Source organism: Artibeus jamaicensis, unplaced genomic scaffold (genome assembly GCF_021234435.1).
Source record: "Artibeus jamaicensis isolate MK-2021 breed Jamaican fruit bat unplaced genomic scaffold, CSHL_Jam_final contig_797, whole genome shotgun sequence".
Classification (NCBI taxonomy): Eukaryota; Metazoa; Chordata; class Mammalia; order Chiroptera; family Phyllostomidae; genus Artibeus; species Artibeus jamaicensis.
The window spans coordinates 17,446,335-17,464,059 of NW_026521977.1; the positions used below are offsets into that span (position 1 = coordinate 17,446,335).

Below are 17,725 nucleotides of genomic sequence, written 5' to 3' on the forward strand. Positions count from 1 at the left end.
CATATTTTAATAAAAGAAAAGTTGCTTTGAGGTGACACAGTAGTTTGGTGCAGGAGATCTCAGTCACACTGATTGAGCTGGAATTCTGATTCCACCACTAACTTTGAGATCTTGGACACATTACTTTCCCCTGTATGTGCCTCTGTGTAATATATTGAAATAATCCATGTAAAATGCTTAGAAGTATGTCATGTAATCAGCAGCATTATCATCCAGCAGTCACTAGCTACATGAAGCTATTGAGAACTTACAGTATAGCTTAGTCCAATTCAGATATGCTGTAAATATAAAATAAAAAGTGTATTTCAAAGACAGTACAAAAAATACAAAATAACCTAAAACTTTCTTGCTGATTGCATAGAAATGGCAATATTTTGGATATATTAGCTATTTTGCATATTGTATATGTAATATGTGAAAATATATTTGCCTATATAAGGAAATATATTATTCCCTTAATATATTTCCTTATATAGGCAAATATATTTTTATATTTATATAAAATATAAAATATTAAAAATATTTTTCTTAAAAAAGATTTCATCTTTTTTAAAAAGCTTTTATTTATTTATTTATTTATTTATTTATTTATAGAGACGGGGGAGGGAGGGAGGGAGGAAGAGAGGGAGAGAAACATCAGTGTGTGGTTGCCCCTCACCTGCCCCCTACTGGAGACCTGGCCCACAACCCAGGCAGAGAATCAAACCTGTGATGCTTTGGTTTGCAGGCCCACACTCAATCTATTGAACCACACCAGCCAGAGCTCTTTTTACTTTTTAACATTACATATGTGGCTTGCATTTGTACTTTATATTATATTCGTCTTGTATACTGTCAACTATACATTGTTTTTTACCTGACTACATTCTTTTGTGAAATGAGTTGTAGTATTTATATAGTATCTTTCCTAATTTGTATTAATGTTTTCATACTTAATTGTTTGTTTCTTAAGCCACTGTAATTCTGTAATGGTCTCTATAATACTCAGTTTCAAAAAAAGATAGAAGGCCATTACTTATATGGCATCAGTTGTTTATCTATTTGATAGAGAAACAGCTTCTATCAAATAGATCTGTGGGATTTTGTTACAACTACTAGTGTTTATTCTGAGAAACAGTAGGTATTTCACTGTCGGGAATGTATTGCTATCCCTGCTTTAGGTAATGAGTTAAACGGAATTATGGGTGTGTGTGTGTGTGTGTGTGTGTGTGTGTGTTATCTCAGAGTTTTTAAGATATCAGAGAGTAAAGTTAAGTAGAATTAATGGAAAAATTTATTACGACATTATCTCTGAACCTTAGGTACCTGGTAGATGAGGCTGGAGTAGACTGGGACCAGATTGTGCAGGGCCTTGCAGGCCACATGGGCCTTTGATTTGGCCATTTGCACTAAACAGGACAGCATCTATTCAACACCAGAGTGAATGAACCATTTTAAATTCCTGATAGCAGTGTATCAACGTGTTTCAGTTCCTCTACATCTCACCAACATTGGATGCTATTAATCTCCTGCATTTCAGCTATTGGGGGTTTCGCACTTTTGCCACCATTGACATTTTGTGTACGATAATTCTTTGTTATGTGGGACTGTCCCGTGTATTATAGGATGTTCAGCAGCATCCTAACTACCAGTTAACAACTGAAACTACCTTTTGGGAGTCCAAATTGCCAACTCCTCTGTCTTATTGAGAACCACTGTACAATATTCTGGTTTTAGTGATATCTCGTGGTTTTCTTTTGTATTTCTCTGATGACTAATGATGTTAAGAACTTCTTAATGTGATTCTTAGCCTTCGTATACCTTTCTTCTGAGGAGCATCTTTAAAAATATATAATATGTATATTCTTGATATGGGGTATATTTTCTTTTCATCTGTGGTTTGCTAGCCCATTTTCTTAGTTATATATTTTGAAGAGCAGGAATGTTTTTGTTTTGATGAAGTACAATTTATCAAATGTTTGTTTTATGGTTTGTGCTTTCTGTGTCTTCTTTAAAAAGGCCACGAAAATATTCTGTGTTTTCTTCTAGAAGCTAGAGAGTTTGCTTTTACCTTTAGACCTGTGTATGGTTTTTGTGAATGGTGTGAAATAGGGGGTAGTATTTTTGTTTTCTCTCAGTAAATATATCCATTTGTTCATTATTTATTGAAATATTTTATTCTTTTCATTAGATTGTCTTGACAGTGCGGGTCTATTTCTGGACTGGATTCTGGTTGATTTATTTCTCTATCCTTTTACTACTCTGTCTTGATTACTGGAGGTGTATAGTCAGTTTCAAAGTCACATAAAGTTAGGGTCTCTAATTTTATCCTTTTTGGGTTTATTTTGTTTATTTTAGTTTCTTTGAATGTCTATAGAACTTTAGAATCAGCTGTTAATTTCTATTTTTTAAAGTCCTGCCTGAATTTTAATTTTGGCAGAATGGGCATCTTAACAATAGTGAGTCTTCTAATCCATGAATGTACAACAGCTCTCTACCAGTTAAGTCATCTTTAATTTCTCTTAGAAGTATTTCAGAACTTTTAGTGTGGTATGTACATCTTGCTTTGGATTTATTTCTAGTCTTTTGATGTTTTTGGTTTCATTATAAATGACATTTTTTAAATATCATTTTCTGGTTGTTGATGGATAGTATATAGAGCTATAGTTTATTTTTATAGACTGATCTTATCTCTCACAGTCTTGGTAAATTTGCTTTTTTAGTTATCTCACAGCTGTTTTGTAGATTCATTAGAATTTTTACCAACACTATTATGCCATTTGCAAAAAGCAGCATTTAACTCTATTTTATATGCCTTTTATTTTTTTGTTTTCTTGCCTTAATGCATTGTATATGTGCTTCTGTTGCAGCATTCAGTTGAAGTGGTGAGAGCAAATACCCTTGCCTTGTTCCTAATTTTAGGAAGGAAATTTTTTCAATATTTTACTATTACATATAATATTAGCTGTATGTTTTTAAGATGCCCCTTTACTAAGTAAGGGGAATTCCTCTATTTCTAATCTGCTAGGAGTATTACCATGAATGGGTATTGAACTTTGTTAGTTTTTTTATATTAATTGAAGTTTGCATATATTAATTTCCTCCTTTAATTTGTGAGTTATGTTGATTTTTCTTAGTGTTAAGTTTATTTTGCTTTGCTAGAATAAACAAATCTCACTTGTTCATGAAGTATTATGCTTTTTATATATTGCAGGATTCTAATTGCTGTTACTTTGTTAAGGATTGTTGTGTCTAGATTCATGATCTATATTGGTATAATTCTCTTTTTTTAAATGTCTGTGCCTAAGTTTAGTATCACAGTTATGCGGTCCTACAAAATAATTGGTGAGTGAATTCAATTTTCTTTCTTTTCTGAAAGAGTTATATGAGATTGCCTTTATTTTTTAAAGATTTTTAAAAATACAGTTTTATTTTTTAATTTTTTTTATTAAAGATTTTATTTATCTTTAAAGGGGAAGGGAAGGAGAGAAGGAGAGAAATATCAATGTATGGTTGCCTCTCTTGCATCCCCTGCTGGGAACTGGCCTGTAACCCAGGCATATGCCCTGACTTGGAATTGAACCGTGATCCTTTGGTTTGCAGGCCCGTGCTCAATCCACTGAGCTACACCAGCCAGGCAGATTGCCTTTATTTTTTACTTAAATGTTTAATAGAATTTACTAGGAAAGTCGTCTAAGCCTGACATTTCCTTTCTGGGAAATCCTGTAATTATGAATATAATTATTTTCAGAGGCTGTAGGGCTGTTCAAATTTTCTGTTTCCGGTTGTAGTTTTCAAGAATTTGTCCACTCCTTTATGGAGTCAAATTCATTGCTATAATGCCCATACTATCTTCTTCTTCTTCTTTAATTACTATGAAGCATGTAGTTATGTTTTCCCTATCATTCTTTACATTGGCAATTTATGTTTTTCATTTTTTTTCCTGATCAGTCTTGCTAGATGTTTCTCCCTTTCATTAATCCGCCAGAAGCCAGCTTCTACTTCATTGGGTTTTTGTGGTATTGTTTGTCCATTTTTTTCACTTGATTTCTGCTTTTTAATTTTATTATATCCTTTCTTCTACTTAGTTGCTTTGCTTTTCCAGCTCATTAATGTGGAAACATACATTCTTGCCTGTACACCTGTCTTCTTTCCTTACATAGCCATTTAAAGCTATAAGTTTCTCTCTGAGCCAGAAGCACTGTTTTAGCTGCATCCTACAAATTTTGATGTGTATTTTTATCATTTATTTTAAAGTGTTTTAAAATTTCTTGTGTAACAGTTTTCTTCGTCCTGTGGGTTACTAGGAAGTACATTATTTAACTTCTAAATGTTGGAACACATTCAGATCTTTTTATTACAGATTTCTCATTTAATTCTATTGTAGTTAGAGAATGTACTTGGTTAGATTTCATTCCTTTGGAATTTGTTAAAACATTTTTTATGGCCCAGCATGTGGCCTATCTTGGTGAATGTTCTCAGTCACTTGAAAAATGGGTAACTCTGCTATTGTTGAATACAGTGAATGTTCTGTAAATATCTGTTAGGTTACATTGATATGTCATTCAGAAATTCTGTACTCTTATTTTTTTTTGTCTATGTATTTGATCAACTTATGATTGTGGATTTTCCTATTTTTTTCTTTAATTCTGTTAATTTTGTTTTATGATTTGGGGATATTTTTACTAAGTGTCTTCATGAATTTGAGTCTTCGGTCATTATAAAATCCCCCCATTTCTCATTGTACCCTTCTTGAAGTCTGCTTTGATATTAATATAGTTACACTAGCTTTCATGTACTGAGTTTGTATATCTTTTGCCATTCTCTCAGTCTGTCTCTTTTATGTTTAAAGTGTGTTTTCTTGTATAGAGTGACTTAATGGGTTTAAGAAATTCCAATCTGTCGATCTCTGCCTTTTTATTAGGGGTGTTTAATCCATTTACATCCATTCACCCCCCCTCCCCACCCCTCCAGCTTGAACTATAATTGATACATAACATTGTGGAAGTTCAAGTGTACAACATGATGTACAAAATGTATGATTTTGTACATACATTTTGCAAAATGATTACCACAGTAGTGTTCACTAACATATCCGTCACCTCATAGTTACCATTGTGTGTACATATGAACCTTTGAAGATTTATTCTCCTAGCAACTTTCAGGTGCTCAGTTCAACACTGGTAACTGGTCGCTGTGCTGTGCACTCCATCTCCAGAACTTCTTTATCTTATAACTGGAAGTGTGTGCTCTAACCAGCATCTTATCTCCTCCACCCCGTAGTTCATTTACACTTTATGTAATTATTGACAATGTCTGGGTTTAAGTCTATAATCTTTTTGTTTATAGATTTGTCCTATTTGCTCTTTTGACTTTATTTTGCCTTTCTTACCATCTTTTGGGTAACTCAAGTATTTTTTCAAGAATCAACTATTCTATTTCTTCTGTCAAGCTTTTAGTTATATTTAGTGCACCGTTTTCATTTGATCCTCTTGTATACTCATCATAATTATTTTGAAGTTTCTGTCTGATAATTCTAACATGTGGGCCTACCCTGGGTCTAGTTCTACATCCTTTTGTGACAAGGGGTCACATTTTCTTGCCTCTTTGCACGTCTTGTTTTTATTGAATGCCAAAAGTCTGTGAATGAAAAGTGGAGACTGCGGTAAACCATGGCCCCGTTCCTGGGCACAGGCAGGCCCCTTTTGTAAGGCAGCTGTGAGGCAAGCTAAGTCAGTCTTGTCTTCCCTTGAGCTGTCTTGTTTTTTCTCTTCATTTTGTTCTGGAGGCTTTTCCCATATATTTGATGATCCTTTGTTCTCTATTCATATTTAATAATGAAATGTTACAAGCTTACTTGGAGGTTCCTAAGCATGACTAGGGGGCTTTCATTAGGTGGGGTCTGTCATTTTATTGGGCGGACCCAAATGTGCAGAATCGGACCACTTGTCTGAGAGGGGAATTCTCACATTGCCTGCCTGGGAGGCTGCGGGGTTGCACTCGTACCTCTCTCTGTGTCCTTTTTCAATTTTCTGGGGCAAACTGAATGGGTTACCATTCATCAATGCATTTTCTATCTCAAATTTGGTGTCTCTCACCTGCTTTTTTTATTCTCTCCTATTAAATTTGTTCTTACGCATTTATGCCCTTGCCTTTAAAAATTATTCTTTTGCTATTATTTTAGTGGAGTTTTGGAAGAGAACAGGGACACTAGTGCGATCAGTTTGCTATTGATCAATAGTAGACTTCCTGAACCCATCTCATTTCCCTTCAGGGGCCAGACACTCTTCCTGGGCCATAGGCCCTCGAGTTTGCTCTTCTCTCCCCCTGGTGCCCCCCCGCCACCCCCCACCTCACCTGGTGAACTCCTAATGATTGTTGCAGAATTATCTTAGTTTGTAAACCCCTGCCTCCCCTGATCCCTGCGGTGTTCCCCTCGTGGGTTCCCTTCCCCAGTGGAAGTGTGTTTAGTTACACTGTCCTACAGAAATAGGACAGTACAGCTGGCAGGTAAGGAGAATGAGAGTAGCTGGAGTGCGATAAGAGGTTTGTTCTGCTTTTCCTTTTAGAAGATAAAGAGAGACTCGAACATGTTTAAACTCTATGAGAAGTAGCCACGAGAGAGTTTGGGATTGAAGTCACAGGGTAAAGAGAGTGACTGACAGGGAGAAGGGGTGGGATCTGAGGCTTAGGTAGTCAGGAGAGAGAACGGAGGGACCTGTCTGCTCTTACAGGAAAGGAGGACGAAAGGATGGAGGCAAGAGCTGGCTCAGGAGCTCTCATTTGGTGGCCTTTCTTTTCTCTGTGAAAAAGAAGACAGAAAAGAAGACGGAGTTATCAGTTGAGAGAAGATGAGGGAGTGGGTAGAACAACAAATTATAGGAGAATTTCAATAAGTGTTGTCTGCAAAGGTTCCCTATAGGCAGCTATGTGTACGTATAGGAGCGAGAAGTCTTGGCTAACAACTAATTGTACAGAAGGCAACTGGAGCTATAAAGAGCCACCCTAGCAATCAGCCTAACATCTTGGCCTCTTGGTTTTGCTGGGGTTGCAGTGTCTTTGGTCCCTGTATTATAGTTTAGCACAATCATTTATATTCATGATTATGGCCATGGGTTAAATTACATTCAGCATATTACATTTAAGAAGGTAAGGAAGAATGCAGTAGTAAGTACATAATTAGTAGCATGTGTGTTATACGTGATAGTTTGTTCTTTACAGTTTACGAGTGCTTATCTAGTTGTATCCCCTCAGCAGTCCTGTAAGGCAGGTAATATTATCCCTATGTTTGCAGTTGAGAAAACCAAGGCTTAGTTACAGTTAAATGGTTCGTTCTAAAACACACAATTAGTGAGGGGTAAAATCCAGGCCCGATCACACACATCCGGTGCCTCTAGACTCGCTCGCATTACGTCAGACTTCTCATAATTGCCATCCAAGGTTTATTGTTGTTTAAAGGCATAATTTTCAGTTTTCTGGATTTCTGTGGAACACGTCATTCACGTACAGTTAATGAAGTACTGTATTAAGGATCAGACATAATTGTTACTCTCTGTTTTAATTTTGAAGGAATCTAGATTACACATCGCTTATGGAGTGAAACTTGCTTTCTTGATTCTTTTTTTGTATAAGTTTAGAGTTTCGAATAGAATTGTGAAGCAGAAAATTACAAGGGAAAAAACCATGCTATTTACTAGATTTTTTTCAAAAACATACTCTTAGTTTATATTCTTGCTTTCCAATTTGAATTACTATATTTTCTCTGTCTGACTTTCAACAATGTCTCAAAGCAGGTGGAGAATAAAATTACATTTGACAAATACCATTCTGTATCTAATTTTGTAAAAAGGCACATTTATTTTGTGTACTTCTCCAAGTTCAGAAGATTTTGAATTTAACACCTCCTACATAATTAGTTGTTGGGATAAAATATTGCTAAATCGTAGGCTGCTGAGTTTACAGTACATGTTGATTTAGTAAATACTGTTTCCTTATTTCAGTTTTGTAAATGTAGTGCTTATTCAAAGTCCTGATTCTGAAAAAATTCTTACTGACTGAGGTATTTTAGAATATTTATATGTATGCTTTAAAGACACATATAAATGTAAAGTGCAGAATTAGCCTGAAAGACACGTCACATACAATTGTCTGTTGCCTAAAAATTTACTATATGAAAATAAAAATAATTGACTTAGCATTTCCTAGCAGCATTTTATTAATAGGGATTTATTAATAAAAGTGTATTGCTCTTCTTTTTATGAATCAATTTTTTAAATATTTTTTATTTTTATACTAATAAAAGTTGAATAGTAATCCACTATTTTAAAATCATCTAAGGTCAAGAATGATTAGTTCTGTTATTCTCATTTTTTGCAGTTATGCATATAAAAATTTTTATTTACCGAGAATAAAGTTCCCCTGCAAAGCTCTGTCAACTTGAAAATTGGGGGTCTTTTCCCATTGATGCTGGTAATATTACAGGAGACCCTTCACCTGGAACAGAATTGTTGTATTGGAAAGTGATCTGCTGCTGTTATGATAAGTCCCATAATCTGAAAGGAAACCCTTGTAGTCTGAGGCGGGCATGTGCAGGACACTCTAATTCTTAAAGTTGGCAGGGTAGACAGTACCACTTATTTAGTACTTATGTGGATACTCAGAGGTTCTGTGTTGATCACAAGTGGTTATATATAGATTGGGATTAAGCTAGTTGTGTAACACATATCAGCATTTTGAAAAAGAAAGTAGAAAGGATACCGTATAGTTGGAGGAAAATTACCACACAAGAAAGAGGGAGCTGAGAATAATTCCTTAAACAGTTCTTTTGACTACATTACAAATTGAAGCCATCTTGATTACAGGAAACTTACTTGGTCATTGAGGATTTCGTGAGAAAAATCTGGGCGTGTTAGAAGTAAAAGTCCGAAGGGTATAACCTGCCTGGTAATGAGCAGTGTGGTTTTTGTCGGTGTGGTGAGTTGTTTAGCTGTCATCTGGGTGTCACCCAGGATGCAAGACATTCAGTAATAAATTACTGAGGTACTTCATGGAGATGCTATTATGAACTGTTATTTTACATGAGGTGAGATACCACTATATAGATCAGGAAACTGAGGCCCAGAAATTAAGTTGTACACTGGTTAGTGGCAAGAAATTATAATACACTCTACATACATTTTGAAAACTGGGTAAATAAAAAGGAGGAGTTGCCTCATCAGTGTTTTTTTAATTTTTCTTTCCTTCTTCCCCACTGCATACGTGCAGCAGTAATAGACTTTACCATTCAAGGAAAGGTAGTATTTATGTTAAAGGTGCAGAATGGTAAAGGGTTAAGAAATGTGGATTCCAGAGGTAGCTTCCTGGGTTTGAATTTGACTCTGCCGTGTATTAGTTCTGTGACTCTGAGCCTGCTCCATAACTTCAGGCTATTTTCATTCCTTGAAATACAGATGTGAAACATCATTTATTCATAACAAATATTTATTGAATACCTACTATGTACCAGACCTATTCTACGCATCAGGTAACTAAATATTTCATAGGGTGGTTTTAAGGATTTAAATGAGTTATGCTTATAAAGCATTTAAAACAATGCAAAAATAGCCCTGGCTGGTATAGCTCAGTGAATTGAGCGTGGGCCTGCGAACCAAAGGGCTGCAGGTTTGATTCCCAGTCAGGGCATGTGCCTGGGTTGCAGGCCAGTTCCCAGCAGGGGACGCACGAGAGGCAACCATACATCAATATTTCTCTCCTTCTCTCCTTCCCTTCCCCTCTAAAGATAAATAAATAAAATCTTTTAAAAAATGCAAAAATAATGTTAGATGGTATACAGGTGAACAGTTTTTATGTGAATAGTTAGATATTTACTATAAAGTATTGTATATGTATATCACAACAGATACTTGGTTTTAGGATAAAGCTAAATAATAAAACGAGGCAATTTAACATCTAGGTACCAAAAAAAAGTAAATAAGAGTATTAATACAATGAGACTATAGGATAAATCTTGAGGATGGCATTAGGATAATTGAATTTTGGGAATCTTTAGTCTGTACTACAGAACCAAGAGTCCCATTCAGACAGCAGTGCTTAGCATGTTTTTCACTTTAACTCTGAGAAATATTAAAGAAGCAGACACGGGTCTGCCCTTGGGAAGCGTCCACTGTTGTGCTTTGAGATGAGCCCCGTTTTCAGTTCTCCTCCACTTGTAGTCAGCAGCAAGGCGCCGTCTCACGCGGCGGGGCAGGAGCACGGAGTGCTGCGCTGTTTTGTCCTGACGGGATGTCCTGGTGCTGGGTGTGTGTTTTCTGAGAGAAGGCAGGGCGCTTTGGCATGCTTCAGAAAAAAAGACTTCAACAAATGAAATAAATAAAAGATTCAGTACAGGGAGTTTTAAGCCCTGGAGATACTGTTATCAGTCATGTAATACTGCTCTATTTGGAAAACACATTATTCTAAACTGGAAAAAAAGAGTCAATCTCAAGGGGCAGTCAGCTCACTTAGGTCGTTGACAAAATGCATCATGTTTTTGCTCTTTGTTACTTCTTTACTGGAGACTGTTGAGGTCTGTGGGGTGTAAGTTCCTATGTGGAGTATCTCCATACGTGTCCTATTACTGAGGACTTGTACCATTGCATTAGTACTGGGAGTACAGTGGGAGTAAGAGGGAGATGAAAGAAGATACGGAGGTGGATTCACTGGTGGACTGAATATGTTAGCAAGTGGGGAGTTGAAATGAATTGAAATACTGAGCTTAAGGTAGTACAGGGGCAGGTTATGTTCTTAACTAAGATGAGAAACGGAGGAGAAAGAAGTTTTCTGGGGAAAGATGTTGGGTTCATTAGAGAGCAGGCTGAGTGTGACGTGTCTGTGGAAGGGCTATGTGAAGGCGGGAATGCAGCTAGAACTGGGGAGAGGTCAGAGCTACAAGCCATACATGGGGCATTGCCTCCATAAGATTACCTGGGGGTTGAGGAGGTGGGGACCTGAGCAGAACCCTGGGGAATGGCTCTTCTCTAAGAAACTGAAAAGGAACGGCCAGAGGCTAATGGGAGTCTAACCAGGAGAGCGGGGTGTTTCTAAGGTCAAGGTAAAGAGATGGTGTGACCAACAATTGCAGATATTGTTATAGGGACCACAGAGGCTGCTGACTAAAATAGAGTCCGTTGGATTTAGGAACCGAAAACAGTTACAGGCCTAAGCCTAACACAGAAATTAGATAGAATTAGCAGGCTTTTCTTACAGGACTTGCAACCCTTGGAGTCGGTGATTTGATCAACAGCCGAATGTCTTACAAACCGAAAAGTGGATGAGTTATCTCCTTTGTGTAGAAGAAAAATAATCCTACTCAGCATATTACTAATAGTAGAAATGAGTGAAAGTTATATAAGAAACTTGGTGGGAGGTATAAAAGATGGCCCTGTGGCATTGTGGATGGAACCTGGGTTCTCACCATGCCTTATTATAACTGACATATTTCCCCCAGTTCTCAAGGAATGTGAAGATATTTAAGAAGTTTTATGTGGGATCTAAAAAAAAAAGAAACTCACAGAAACAGACAGGAGATTGGTGGTTGCCAAAGGAAGCTGTGGTGGGGGCGGGGGGTGCAGAGCTGGTGAAGGTGGTCAAAGGCACAGACTTAGAGTTACGAGATGAGTGGGTTCTGGGCGTGCAGTGTGCAGCTCGGTGATCATCAGCAACACGGCGGCAGGGCAACCAGCCTCTGGCGTCTCTTGGGCCACACTTCAGATACATTGTGACACGTAATCACAAAAAAGTCTCATGATATTTTAAGTAAATTTACAGTTTTGTGTTGGGCCACATTTATAGCCATCCTGAGCCACATGTGCCCCAATGGATGCAGGTTGGACACCCCTGTTAACTTAAAAGTCGCTAATAGAGTAGATCATAAAAGTTCTTCCCATACATACACAGACAAAAAGGGTAACTGTGAAGTGATGGAAGTGTTAACTACACACACACATATATACAAATATGTATATATATATAAATCATTTACATTTTAAACTTAGACAATGTTATGTGTCTATTATATCTCAATAAAACTGGGAGAAAGAGATGTTTTATCTTTCTCCTCATTTCTACTAAGATTGTGTTGGGCCAACCATGGTTTATCTTAAGTCACAAACTCCCTGTATCTGAGTTTCATTTGTAAAAAAAAGCCAGGTCTTTTTTTTACAAAAGCACTAAAAATAGTAGAGACAAATTGTCTCTACTATTTGTCTCTACTATTTTTCCCCTCTTATTTAAATATCATCTGGTTGTCTCCCAAGTCTAAAATTTATTTTCTAGTTTACCATCTGAAAGTAACTTCCTTTTGATCTATGTAAGATTGTTTGGTTGACTCAGTGCGTGCATTCAGACAGAGCAAGTAGTGTTAACCAGGACTGCTATGGCACCCTCTCCGGTTTGCCATGCGTTTAAGATAAGAAATAATTCCTTTCACAGCCTTGCCTAAAATTCTAGCACTGACAGTTCGTACACCTTAATCTGGGTATAAATGCTTCACAATTTGCTTTTGCAGAAAGTGAAAGAAAGAAATCTCAAAATAACTTTCTGTAACTATTGTGATCTGACTTGTCTAACCCGATAGAAAATCTATAAAGGGGTGACTTAGGGCATTGTTATATTTATCTCATAATCTGGCTTAAAAGAAGCAGAATTTCAGAGCCTCCAACTAAAAGAATTATGGAATGGCAGAACGTAAAGGAAGGTTTATTGCATGAGACTGTTAGACCAGGTGATGACATTATCAGGCAGGTGGAACAAAGATGCACACTCAATAGTCAAAATCAAATAACACAATGAAGTCACAGACCAGAAATCATGTTTAAAACTTATTGATGGTGACAGGAGATGATCTGACTTTGGGTGGTGAGCACACAATGCAATATACAGACCGTGTATCGTGGAAATATATGCTTGAAACTTATATAATCTTATTAGCCAATGTCACTCCAATAAATTTAATAAAGAAAATAAAATGTTAAAAATAATGAAATTTAAGAAACCTGTGCAAAATAATAAAGCTAAATAATTGAAATGGGAAAAGTGAATGTTTTGTTTTAAAATACATTTACAGTATTTAGAGTTTGCTTACAACTCGGTGTACATTATTTTCAGTATGTCAACATACAAACAAAACAGACATTTTGCCCAGTGCTTCCCAAAGGAATTAATATCATGTTTTCCTTAAAGTATTGGAATTCACTGGAGTGTAATTGTTCCACTTTACCCATATAAAATAGCTAGAACTTTATTATGTTCCTTAGGATATGTTCCTTTTAGGTATTTTTTAAGTTAACCTTATTGAAATATAATTTATATACCATAAAATGTACTTGATTCAGTCATTTTGACCCGTTCGGTTGACTCTACCTGTGTAACCACCAGCGTTTCGAGGTCCGCACTCTGCCTTCTCCCCTGCGCAACCATGGATCTGCTCTGTTACCGTGAACTTCTTTAGTCATTGTTTTAAGCTCTAAATATTTCTTGATGTTTTATGTGGCCTTTAATGAATTAGTTATGATTTTTAAAGAGATGAGTTTACCCCTTTACCTATTCCCGAAGAGTAAACCTTGTGTAGCATATCACATACATAATATGCTTTTGTCTCACAGACGTGGGCAACAGGGTGGTGATTGCTGGGGGCAGGGGTAAAGGGAAAAAATACAATAAAGATTATATATTTGAAAATAAAATAAAAAATTGTTACATAGAAGTCTAGTTAAAACATTTTGGGTATAAGTGAATTGCATGGTTTTAATGTGAATCAAAGATAGTAGCTATCATCTTTCAAGGTATTATTCATAAAACTGTATCATCTGAAATATGAAACACCCTGAAATTTGTCTTCAAGTAAATAATAGAGTTTTGCTTATTAATAACATTTTACTCATTAAGGTTGTGTTTTGGCTTATTTTTTCTTTATTTTGAAATTAATTTATTAACTGGAATACTTCGTATTACATATATATGCTCGAATTATTTTCTATGTCACAAATAAAATTAATAGTGTTTTGCCCATGTTATCTTCTAATTAAAGGTCAAATAGATTTTGACACTCAGTAATGAAAAATAAAACCTCTTCTCATTCTGTTAGGCTTTTGAAATATGTACCGCAAGTTGAGTGTTACCCTTGGTGCATTGTGTGGGGTGAGAGAGCTCAGAAAAGACGTGTCTTTTTTTCCAGAAGCCACTTAAACTAGCCATTACCTTTTAGCTATCTCAAAACATTCAAAAATACAAAACAGTTCTTACAGCCCTTGAAGCTAATCCAGAATATTGTGTTTGAGAACGATACTCTTTAAATTAGTTAAATGTATGGATATAGGTCTATTGATGAAGAATAAAACAGTCTGAGCTTGTCTTCAGTAACCCACCCATTTACTCAGCACCCATCAGGGTTAGTGCCTCCTGTGTTTCAGGCACTCTTCTGGGCGCTGAGGTTCTAACAGAGTTTACTGTTGGGAAGAAGAACCAGAGGGCGACGTTCTAGTATCTAGTGTCATAAATGCTGTCGTATATACGACAAATGAATTCTGAAATGTGGTTTCCTGGGGAAGCCGATGTGCAGCACAGTGACTGAGTGTTGACTTTGTGTCACTCTGCCCTGGCTTTGACTTTCACCTGTGCCATTCATGATCTGTGTGACCCAGCAGGAGTGCCTTAACCTCTCTGAGTCGCTGTTTCCTTACCTGCAGAAATACGGATAAAGATTTCGTTGGTATTCTTTTCTTTTTTCATTAAGATTGAGGGAAGTAATGAATGTAAAGCATTTAGCCAGGGTCTTGCATGTGGTGCCTCATCACAGTTTATCATTATCACTAGAAATTGTGCATAAGGTACAGTCAGGGAACTATGCAGGGCCATGAAATTTACATAATGATAGCAAACAAAGTTGTAAGTGTTAAGCAAAAACAGTTCAAAATGCTAAAATTATATTTTATATGTGTACTTCTTATCAGACGTTTATTGCTGTACATGTTGTACATTTTTATATATTGCTTTGTAGTTATATTTATGAAACTTCAAATACTAAATTTAATAAAAATTAATGATTTTCAAGAAAAGTTTTGATTAAGTGGCATTTTCACATTGCCTTTGGACCTTGGCACCTATGACAACTCATCCTCCCCTTTAAGCGTTCTTTTGGGGTTATTAGTGTTATATTGGAAAACAGTGCTATTGCTGGGTTGTGGGAATGGGAGAGCTACGTTGCACAGCAAATTTTGCTTACAGTTTGTGGAAGAGAAATACCCCCCACCCAGGGTTGCTATAAGGCCAGTGAGTGTGGGGACATACCCCGCCCACACCAGACCTAGCTTCTCACCCTAATGTAACAGAATGGGTCTCTCTGCACAGCTGGGCATTAGACAGAGTTTCAGCTTTCGCGTCTATTGCAGTGTCCTCTCTCCCTCTGGGCAGCCTATCTCTGATGTGTGTAGCTGCCTTAAGCCAATTGGGGTTATCAAAATAAAAGTTAATTTCCAGGGTACTCTGTAGAATAGGTGAAATATCCCTGGAGCAAACACCTTCCATTGTTTGTCCTCGATTATCTGCTTTTTCCTTCAGTGTTGGCCTGGAATTCTTTAGTCTTGTCAACTCTTTGATGTTTTCAAGAGTTTTTTTTTTTTTTAAATTTTAGTCAGGTTTTAAATTTTTATTGCATTAGACTAAATGCTGCCTAGGTGTTTGTGTGTGTTTCATATTTATTTATTTTTAGAGAGGGGGAAGGGAGGGAGAAAGGGAGAGAAACATCAGTCACTTGCCTCTTGCATGCCTCCAACTGGGGATGTGACCCACAAGTCAGGTGCCCTGACTGGGAATTGAACCAGCCACCTTTCGGTTTGCAGGCCAGCACTCAGTCCACAGAGCTGTACCAGCCAGGGTCAGGTTTGTTAGTTGTTTTCAAGGGGAAGGTTAGTTTGAATGACCTAACCTCACCACTATTGGAAACTGGAGGTGGTCTTCCCATTTCTTTCTATTCAGTGGACAGAAGTCCATTTTACATTTAGGCACAACTCAGTAACACCTTCCTGGAGTTTTTCACTTCTCACTGAGCTACATTCACTGACTTCTTCCTGAAGTTCTCCCTTATATCTTGTCAAAACAAAGTCTCCTTTCATGTGTTCCATTGCTGTGTGGTAACGCTGTTGTCCCACTGACCACACATGCCTTCACTGTAATTGCTTATGCCAACGGCTGCCTCTAAGCTCTAAGGAAAATGTTTGAAGGTAGGGACCTGCCTCGGTTGTTTTTCTGTCCTTGGTAGCACCAACTTTGTGTACTTTATATAATAGACTCTCACTGCATACATTGGTTGAATTGCTCTGCATTTGCTGACATAGAACAGAAGGGCTAAGAAGGGAGTCGGCTCCTGGTATTTTGGCCTCTGTATGTGGCTTGCCATCCTGTCCTCCCTTCTTCGTTACTCCTTACAGGTTCAGTGATGACCCATGTGGACCAGAGCGAAAGCAGAGCTGCAGCATGTTAAGTGACTTGGCCTGTGGCCCTTTCCATTAGCTCACCACCCCCACCCAGTGAAATGACTTTCAAGTCATTCTCCTTGGGCCTTGGCTGCTATGGCTGTCACTCCTCTCTCTTCCCTGCCAGACATTACTTGACTACCGTCTATTTGCTTCTCAACCCACCGTGTGCCACCTCTGCCATTCTCCTAAACAGTGCCCATGAAAGTGGCCCGTGTCCCCTACTTGCCACAGTGAATTTAATGTGACATTGGCTGCTGTCACAGATCTGCCATCTGCCCTGAAACTCCTTCCTTCTTGGGCCTCCATGGAACCTATTTCCCAGTCATCTTGTTGCTCACTGCTCTGATTCCTTTCCTAGCCTTTTTGCCTTTGTCTGATACAAATGGTACTGTCTTCCAGAGTTTTGTCTTTGTCTTTCTTCACTTGTCACCAAATCAGAGACATAATCTGAGGCCCTGGGCTTTTGGAGGTCTGTTAACCTCTCAATTGTTTGTGAAAGTGTGTCTCTCCCTCCAGCTTTTCATTATAATCTTGGAGGAGTTCATAACTCAAAAAAGTTGAGAAGGACTGCGTTCTCTATATTCTGTAGTTTGACCTGCTTCACAGATGACTCCCCAATGCATGTCCCCACCTTCCCTCTTGTCTGGCTCCTCAGGACTGCGGCAGCAGTGCAGGCGTCTCCCTGTCACCAGTCCCCGGTCTGTCCTCCCTACACATTCTATCCTACATCTGGTTACATTTTTTTGTCTTTGGGACAAAAAATGATTATGTTTCTTCATACAAGTAATGTGCAGTTGAACAGTCCATGTTTCTTAACATAGGAAAAAGTTTCTTTCCAGTCTGAACTCAGTCTTGCTTTTCAACCTCATCTCTTACTACTTTTCCTACCCAGCTAACTGTTCTTTCACTCGTTCCCAGGGTAGCTTGCACTTCCGCTATTCATACCTGTAATCATCCACCTTGGTACTTTCCCTTCTTGTGTTTGCCACTTCCCACCACCTGGAATGCCTTTCCCCTCCCACCTTCCAGTTCATCTCTGGCTTGGTCCCTCTTCATCCTTCAAGATCCAGTCAAGCATCACCTTTATTATGACACCTTCTAAGTTAACAACTTTTTCTTGCTGTCTCCTTTTCTTCCCACCTCATCCTTTCCACTGTATTGGAGTAACTGTTTATATGTCTGATCTCCCCCACTAGACTGTGATACTCAAGGGCAGGGATCCTGTTTCATTCCTT

The 17,725-nt window shown here is 37.6% G+C and overlaps 1 protein-coding gene across 2 annotated transcripts in view; it reads left to right on the forward strand.

Moving 5' to 3' along the window:
- Positions 1–17,725, forward strand: part of DNAJC24 (DnaJ heat shock protein family (Hsp40) member C24) — a 59,172-nt gene that overhangs the window by 1,149 nt on the left and 40,298 nt on the right. The gene's annotated exons all lie outside the window — the stretch shown is intronic.